This window comes from Eriocheir sinensis, unplaced genomic scaffold, assembly GCF_024679095.1.
Source record: "Eriocheir sinensis breed Jianghai 21 unplaced genomic scaffold, ASM2467909v1 Scaffold295, whole genome shotgun sequence".
Classification (NCBI taxonomy): Eukaryota; Metazoa; Arthropoda; class Malacostraca; order Decapoda; family Varunidae; genus Eriocheir; species Eriocheir sinensis.
This window is the reverse complement of record NW_026111604.1, coordinates 359,249-368,686: the sequence shown is the minus strand read 5'-3', so window position 1 is coordinate 368,686 and position 9,438 is coordinate 359,249. Positions and strand designations below refer to the sequence as shown.

At 48.0% G+C, this 9,438-nt stretch overlaps 1 pseudogene; it reads right to left on the bottom strand.

Moving 5' to 3' along the window:
- Positions 1–6,782, bottom strand: part of LOC126991515 (protein Wnt-2-like) — a 7,273-nt pseudogene extending 491 nt beyond the window's left edge.
- Between the last annotated feature and the right edge of the window lie 2,656 nt (positions 6,783–9,438).

Below are 9,438 nucleotides of genomic sequence, written 5' to 3'. Positions count from 1 at the left end.
ATTATATTATTATGTGTTATTATTATTAACATTATCTTTATTAGCAGGTGTTATTGTGGTGGTGGTGATGGCGGTGATGGTTTTGCTGTCGCTGCTGTCCTTGCTTCTGCTACTCTTGTTATACTGATAGAGCAGCCATCAGGATGAAAGGTAGCTATACAATCGTTCTATTCATAAGCGGGTGCATACGCTATAGCTGCGCGTGCTGTGGTGCTCATCTCTGTACCTTTGGCCTTTTGAGTCTGTGTTAAGTAAGAACCCAATACCCCGGGACACGGGCCAATGTGATATCCGGGATTGCCACAGTTTACCTTTCCAGGTTTCCCAGGTATCCATTTATCGACCAGCCCGGAAGGGAGGATGAACATCTGGGCGAGCTGCATCGACTGCCCGGGCCAGGATTCGAATCCAGGCCCGTGGATTCATAACCAGGCGCGCTGACCACTGCTCCACGGATTCGCATATTATTCTTAGCAGCAATATTAATATGCTCAAAAGGAAAAGTATTAAGAAAATAGTGCTAGAAGAGAGATAACTAAAGTACCTTTAGTAACAATTATTACACTTCTAACAGCCGCATGTGCAAAGGAAAAAATTGGAGAATAGTGGGAGCAGGGACAAGTAGGGCAACAATATGCAAATTTTCTAAGCAAGAACAGTTTCTGGTGAGCATGCACGGAGCCGCCGCTGCCTTGTGGAGGCGGCGCGCCGGACACTAACCCTGCGTCCCGCCCGGTTGTTGTGCAGGTTCATGAGGGCGCGGCGGTCCCCCTCCACCTCGCGGGCGTCCAGGAACTTCTTCGCGAGCCTGACCCCGAACCTGCAAGCGGCCGGGAGGAGGAAGGAACAAGGGGCCGATGAGTATGGGGCTGCGTGCGTAACTTGTTGAATCTGTCTCATTATTGTGAGTGTTGGTATATCAGTGTTTGGGTGTCCTGTGTATGAAAGTACGCTGTTTGGTGTACATGCACACGTAAGCTTGCTTCATTCTGAATGCCCCGCGTTTATCATCTTTCATATATGTTGTATTGGGGCATGCATTGACAGTAAGTCTGTGATATATATGTCCAGGAGAATGAAGAGTTCAAACAGGACATTCTTAACATGCACCTCTCACCTAATGTCGGCGCTGCAGCCGCCTCATTTCCACCCGGAAGAACTGTACCGCCCTCGCCTGCGGTCGTCACAGCCAAAGGTGGAGATGTTGCCACGGGAGCAGGCGGTCGTGACGCTGTGGGTGACTCCCGCGCTGGTCACCGCGTACGTGTAGGCGGCCTCGCGGCTCCCTGTGGATACCAGTGAGAGGATTGGTGAGGGAGAACAGGTGAGGGCCTTCAGAGGTGCACCATCGCTCACCGCACTGAACTGTTCCTATTTGTCAATAACTAACCTGACATCCATTAATATTTTTGTTTTTTAGAAGCATAGCTGTCATAATTCCCAAGAGATTAATACACTAGGAACTTTCCTTTGTTGAGAAAAAAAATGTCAAGGAAGCCTTCAGCCATCCAGGTAACCACACCAAGAAGTCATTGTATATTCTTTTCCGTAGACCAACACAACTGAGTTACGACAAATCAGACCATGTTCGCTGTTACTTATTTATGAATTCCTGAAAAAACTAATTAACATCAAGACAATTATTTGATTCCAAGACATTCTTTGCATGTAATGCGGCTTGATTCCAAGACATTCTTTGCATGTAATGCGGCGTTCGGAAGAAGCGGGTGAAGGACTGCTGCCCCAGGCCACCGGTGCGGCAATAACCCAGCAATGCCACATTCAAGGGCGGCCTGTCTGCGTGTGTTTGCCTTTTCGTCATAATCACCGGGCGACCCTCGATGGTGATGTCCCGAGGGCTGATGGCGGGAGCAGCAGCACTGAAGAGTTCTGTGGCGTTATGTTTAACGTCTTGCCTCCACGACATTATATGCCGAAAATGACCCACAGTTTGCTGCCTGCACTTTATGTCAGGCATGTACATATGGCGTCGCAGAATCACATAAGCCATGTGAGGTATTCTCGTCACAGATTTCATGCGGATACTTGCTGATGGGCCGTTACAACGCCAGAAAACGGGCACACAGATAAAGAAACCCAACCGGTTCTGGCACCAGCGCTACGAGTGATTTATATACAAAATTGTAGGGGACGCGTGGCTGGTGGGGCTGAGGCCGGCCATTAAGGGGGTTCAAGGCATGACATTTATTACTAATAAATTTTACTTTCGGTGCAATGATGGCCACGCTGACCACACACTGGCTCCCTCCCCTCCCCTCAGAGATGGGTGTGGCCAGCGCTGGTGGAAGTCGAGAGTGAACTCAGAAAGACCCAGCATTTATATATTTTGCATCTTACGAATGCTGTAAAAGTTGTCTGATAATGTGAAAACATACATCAACTTTAGCATTCATAATTAATGTGTTCAGTTAATGTGCATCTGCCACTGAAAGAGGAGCTGCGCCCCCAGCACAAACTACGCCACCGGGCGGATGGCAGGGCGGGTGTTTTCTTGTTCCCGGCCATACAGGCTTCGTGATGCGACAAATGATCTGGTTCAGTCCGGGGCCCCATCCTGCCCTGCTCAACTCACTCCCCTTGGTTTTTGTAAGATAATGTCCGCGGGCAGCGAGCCTCATTGGTGGCTTTTGTGCCAGATTCCCTCCGTTAGAAAAGGATCATCCAGGAGAATGTACCGTAACTGATTGTTAAGACTGGAGGCACAAAAGACTTTCTTCATTGACTGTCCACAACGCTTTCACAACGAGGGGGTGCAGGCCAGTCCCTGAATAGTGAACACGTCACGCAGTAAATCGGTCTGCAGATCATCTTCGAGAGGAGTTTTGAGCAAGTTGAAAGTTACATGAACACGGACACGTAATTGGTAAACACTCATAAGAATCCTGCTCATCTTGTAGGAAGGTTTACGAGAAGAGTGTTGTTCGGTGAAGAAATATGGCAAGCTGACCATGTCCTGGGGGGATCTCACCAGGCTAATGGACCTTTGAATTGGGTTTTAGAGAACAAAAATGACAATCGGTACAAAACGAGGATTACATGCTATTACGTAAACAAATAGAGCTGAGGGCAAAGAAGGAGAGAAGTAGGGGGAACAGGGGCTCAGGCAGGGAGCAGTGAAAGAGACGTGAAAAGGAACGGTGCGCACGTGTTGAGGGGACGAAGCAACCCTTGTGGGGCGCTGTGTGCTCACCTTTGCCCGGCGGCGGGAGAATAATGGGGACACGGTCGCTGAGAGCCTCTGGGAGCGGGGATGGCTTGTTGATATGTCGCAAGGGTTAATCCCATGCTCAAGTGCCGAGAAAGGTTACATATACCTTCCCCTCCACGACAGCTTAATGGTCAGGGATGCAATGCAGTACGTGCAGCTCGGGCTACTTTAAGAGGTTTATCTGGAGTTTTAGAAGCCCAGAAACATGAATGACTATATCGCCTTACTCTTATATTATGATTACACATGATCCTGAGCGACAGAAGTACAAGTAACATCCTGACGAGTGAGAACGAGGGTGTTACTGTCACGGTGCTCGCTTCCATCTTTGTGTTAGTAAGTGCCATACAAGCTGCATAATATCAATCAATGTCTGAAATGTGTAGTTTAGAAAAGCATGGATGAAACCTCGCCAGCCAATATTAACTGACCCACAAGAACGATGTGGCCGAACGCGCTGCTGTTGGTAGACGCCAGGGAACAGTTCCACCGATGATGCTGGAACTGCCGCTGGCACTCTCGCAGGCCCGCCCTCGCACCTTCACTGATGGCCACCATGGCGTCAGGCGCCCGCGTACAGATGCGGCTCTGGCGGGCGTGAGGCCGGGCACCCGCGAGCACAGCAGGTGGGCGCCCAGGACCCCCGCTGACGACACCGTCCTGGGGGAAAGGAAAGATGGGGTGAGGGGGAGGCAGATTAAGTATACGTTAGTGTAGGGACGACCTGCAATGCATCATGATGTGAAGCGCCACCACACACGAACTTACGCCACATGACTCTACGCACTATGTCATTGTCCGAACCTTCTCAAACCATGTGTGGGCTACCATGTACTTCCCCAGACCAGCCTTGCGTCCCGATACACCCATGACTAAAACGAGTATGCAGACACTGACATTACTCGTCATCGTCTGGCGCATTGCTACCATCATCCCAACCTCCACATTGCCTGTTTCGGAATATCGACGTCGAGCACGTAGCAACTCACCATTATGGCGAAGATTGAGGGATACATCATACACGCACGTTGCATAACTAAGTCGGTTTCATTCTTTAGCCAGTTCAAAAGTAAGGGATGGACTACACTGCATACTATTTGTGCTGCTTCTCGAGAAAAATAGTAAACACTATTGTTTTCTTTAAAAAAATATCTCAGCTTTAAAGGTCTACAAAGCTACGTGTGCCAGTCTTTCCTCTCCAGGGCCCGGGGTGGCCCAGGCTCACCGGGGCCGCATGGAGAGGCTGCGGTGCCCAATCATGGGTATTAGGATGCCGGACAGATGACCGCCCCGAGGCTGCCGGCGAGTGGAGGGTTGGACTTAATGACCAGGGAAGTTTGGCCTATACTTAGCGGCCGTGAAGCTCTTTGATTGCCGGGGGTGTTGCGCCATCCCTGCGTGTATCGCCGAGGGAGAAGGGAATCTCCGCCACGATTAGCATAACAGAGGAGTCGGTCAAGTGTAAACGCGCCACCTCAGCTGTCTGCTAGCGGCGGTATACTCGTGTTTTGCATTGCTTTCTGGGGCCGAGTTCCTACAATACTTTTGTTCCCTAATATTAATGTCATCACAATGCTTCTGAAAACACTGTATTACCTAAATTACTATTTCCATAAATAAATGGCCGCCATCAAGTATAGCACAGTGGTAGGGCGACGCCTTGGATGCGCTGCGTCAGCCCTCACTCTTTACAATCCTTCTAGTTCTTTTCTCACGTAGTTTTAAGTAATTCCAGCCGAATACTCACAGAACGTGCCTCGTGTGACACACTTGTTAGCTCACTGAACAGCGTCCCTCCTAACTAGCCTTGATATTTTCAGTGAGCCAATTCGTACACGTGATGTCACTCGTCGCCGTGCAGTGCAGCTCACCGCCAGTGATTGTAAACACTTCCTGTCCAACCTTGAAACTGATATCTACATTCCGCGTTTCTTTAACAGTAGTTTATGCCACTTGATATTTTTGACACCAGTAATGACACACTTTTGGCAGTGTTGTAAAGTGTTTTCCCATTAAAATGGCTCTATTTTTAAGTGATTTGCTGTCGACTTTACGAAGAAAAGTAAGGTGAATTGAAACCCGCGGCATAGCCAGAATTTTGACTTTAAAGCCCAACGATTGCAAAAAAGTAACAAAATAACTTACAGTTCCAGGTAAGATTAAGATGCAGGAAAAAGGGATACAGGAATTATCAAGTTTCGAATCCTGCCGTGGCCGGCCGGCGTGCAACTCACCCAGCTGTTCATTCCACCTTTCGGGATGGTTGATAAATGGGCACCTGGGGAAACCTGGGGAAGCCAAACTGAGATACCTCGGATGTCACGCTGGCTCGTGTCCCGCGGTGATGGGTTCGTAGCCACTACAGGCTCAAGGACCAATGCGACGGATATGTCCCCAAATATACCGTACTTCTATGTAGCCATTTATGCCTGATCTGTACCGAGATGTGTGAATTAATCCCGGAATACGTGCACTCGCGGCGGTGAAAATCAACTTCAGAGCATAATGATATGTACGAGAAGTGTAAATACTCTTGCTGGGTGTTGTCTTCAGCCTCCCGGGTGTGACGTGAGCCGCGCATCGCAGGGATAGGAGATTGTCAGCTCGTCAGTGCATCTTAAGACTAAATGAATAAAAGTATCAGTGTATCTTTAACTTAGTAACTTACTGTCGAGAGAGAGAGAGAGAGAGAGAGAGAGAGAGAGAGAGAGAGAGAGAGAGAGAGAGAGAGAGAGAGAGAGAGAGAGAGAGAGAGAGAGAGAGAGAGAGAGAGAGAGAGAGAGAGAGAGAGAGAGAGAGAGAGAGAGAGAGAGAGAGAGAGAGAGAGAGCATCCTATCATCATGTACTACCACAAAACCCATTCCTCGTGATCCTCCATGAATTTGTAATGAATTTTTTTTTCTCCTATTTTGGGCAATCCTAGTCACAGGGCGCCTCGTTTGTTTGTTCTCCGTCCCGGGATGGCCTGGCGTAGGGGGCGGGGCGGTTCGGGGAGGGGGGGGGCTGGGAGGGGTCGGCGGGGCAGGGCGAGAGTTGGTGTCGGAGGGAGGGTGGAGCTTTGGGTGGACGATGGGTGGAAGTTATTAGTGGGAGGAAGTGGATGCTGTGGACGGGTAGACGTTGGTGAAGGGATGGAGGAAGGGAGAGACTGATAGTGGAAGATGTAAATAAACGTAGGGTGGAGGTTGTTGGTGGAGGGATGGATGGATGGATCGGTGGAAGGTGGTGAAGTGAGAGTGATGGTCGAGAAGCTGTAGCGATCGCGTAAAAAAAAAACAAAAAAAAAAACATGAAACCACTGTTATCCAAGAAATCTAGTCCTTGTTATGCCACGCTAGGGCTTCAGGAAAGGCATGCTCAGGTAAAATGTTTTCCGTACATCTCCAGGTAGGCACACGTCTAGGAAGCCAGGGGTACGGACGCCCTCCGCTGCCTGAAGCTACAACTTCCATTAATCGAACTTCTCCTTTTTCAATATTTTTTTCTACTAAATGAAGTTCAACAACTGATGAATAAAACATTTATTCAGTTACTCGTCAGCGTCTTGCACATCGTTTGAACATGAATTGGCTGGTCTGCTGGGCTGTCTGAACAGCCATCCTCAGAAGTACCTCGTCGGTTCATTATTTCAAGCCATCATCGCTTCGCCTGGGCAGAAAAAAAGGGACTCGCAAACCACGGAGCCTTGGTGTGGAGGCAGCTGTCCACCTATACGCTTTATTATCGTCCGCCTCCTTCCACGTAGGTCATATCGGAAACTGATGTTACTGTTGTGATTTTAACCAATGCATAGGAACATTGATATAGTCCTAATGAAGTTTACATATTTCCTTTTAATATTATTTCATTATTATACTTAATTAAAATTTTCAACTTTCCAGTGTAGTGTCTTTTCTTATGAGAGCTAATTGGTCTGGTGCGTACAAATTGGTAAACATATCCCACTGCAAGACTCCACTGAACGCACACGACGCCCCAGCACTGCGTAGCGACAGACTATACGCATCAGATCGTCACTTCTACGTACAGACAACTAAACACCAAATGGCGGGAAGCACACAGCTCCTGGCATTGTCGAGAGGCTTACAAATTGATCAGGAAGATGACACTTGAAATAAAACGCGGTCGCAGTACGAAAAAATGAGCACTGATTTTCTGGACTCCTGCGGCAGGGGCGGCGCGTCACCTGCCCCATACATGTGTTGGGGTGCCAAGGAGGGGTGGCGAGGCCCATAATATCTCACCGCTGAGGCGCCCCGCTGTGACCACCAAATACCTGGACAAATTGTTTCCAGTAGGCCTGTCGGGGGCGCAGTCGGTCATGGGCACAGGCGATGGTATCTCTACGCCGGGGCTGGACGACGAGTAATTAGCTCATAATTGCTGCTGATAACGGTAACGAAGCAATCATGACGAGAGGCGTTACCTGCTAAGTGGTCTCTCGCGTACCTCTTGTGATATGATGATAGCACCCACACGCACGCACGCACAAGCCCGCACACGCGCACACACACACACACACACAAAAAAAAAAAAAAAAAAAGACGCTCCCTTGGTGTTGTGGTTAAATTCTCAGTCTGCCAACACAGTATATCGAGGTTCGAGCCTTTCTCAGGTCGAAAGCTGCTTCTGCTGATAAGGATTGGCTGCTGTCCCCTCCGGAGGAAGGGAGATGAAAGGACTGATAGGCGAGGTCCCACGTATACTCAAAGGTCAGTTAAATGAGAGTCCATCACGTGATCAGACCGTGAGTAAGTTAAACACACACACACACACACACACACACACACACACACACACACACACACACACACACACACACACACCGCCACCACCTCCGCCTCCTACCGCACCAGCGCACTGCATTCCACCACCTCACCTTCCCCCCACCACCCCAGACCCCCATATCCCTTTCATATTGTACATTTTCCCTTTTTTTTTTTTTTCTTTTATATGTCAAAAGTGTATTTGTAACGTGTATATTTTCAGCTTTACAGCTGCTATCATTTAATAAGCCGTTTATTATTATTATTATTATTACACACACACACACACACACACACACACACACACACACACACACACACACACACACACAAATATACTACTTTTAATTGAGTGGTGTATAACAATGCTTAAGAATAACAATGTTTTGGCATAAAACTAAAACGTTCTAGCTCTCTTCACAGAAACTGTTTTTGGAACAATCAAATTCTACATAAATGCCTAAGCTGAAATTGTTTTCCAGACGGACTGGCAAGAGAAACGCCAAGGCATCTCCATAGCCACCCTGCCCTAAAATTACATCATTGAGACGGCCACACGGCGACGGCCGCCCTGTATCCCGCCGCCCTGACCCGTGGCCGCCGCCGCTCCTTGTCAACACACGCCTCAGGCACGTCGGTGGAATGCCTGGTGCTCATATGTCCGGCCTGACCTGAATGCGGCAGAGAACACAGACTGGTCATTCCGTAACCCACTGGGAAGCATTCATCAACGTCGTAGCATATAAAATTACCGGAACAACACGCACCCACGTCGACAATTACACTCATTGGCATTATTTATGGCATAACTTTACACTCTAATGTAACTTTCAGTTCTAATTTGGGATTTTTTTATAAACTGGAGTTAATGGAGCTGTAAGCTGCACTGTCAATGTCACGATATTCTTAGTATATTTACCTCTGTCCTGCCTAAACTCCGGAGCATGGCCCGGCTGATGCGTGTTTGCTTACCTGACAACCGCCTTTTGTTCTGCCTTCTGAAGGGTATCTCACAAACTCTGGCCGCCAGACTTATGAGAGGCAGCGCCAGTAATAGTACAGCACTGGAGACAACATGCGGAATTTTATGTCATACACGGAATGAAAACTATTTACCCAAGAAAACTCATCACTAATATGCAAAAATATAGCTTCAGCACGATTGCGATGTACAGTATGATGTAAAGACGTCCAATTTTGAAACTTTAATAACCATGTGCTAAGACAGAAGAATCGAATTGCCGATGAAAAACGAGTTTATTGCATTTTTTTTTACACTAGAGGAAACAACTCAAGGGCAAAAAAAAGTAACAAATTCACATGTAAGTGTAAACATGATTAAGTGAATAACAAAGGAATACTTCCATGTGACAGAGAAAGATACGCCCAAAGAAATGTTCTTTAATTAGTGTTCTGGCGGTCTTATATGATGGTACACAACA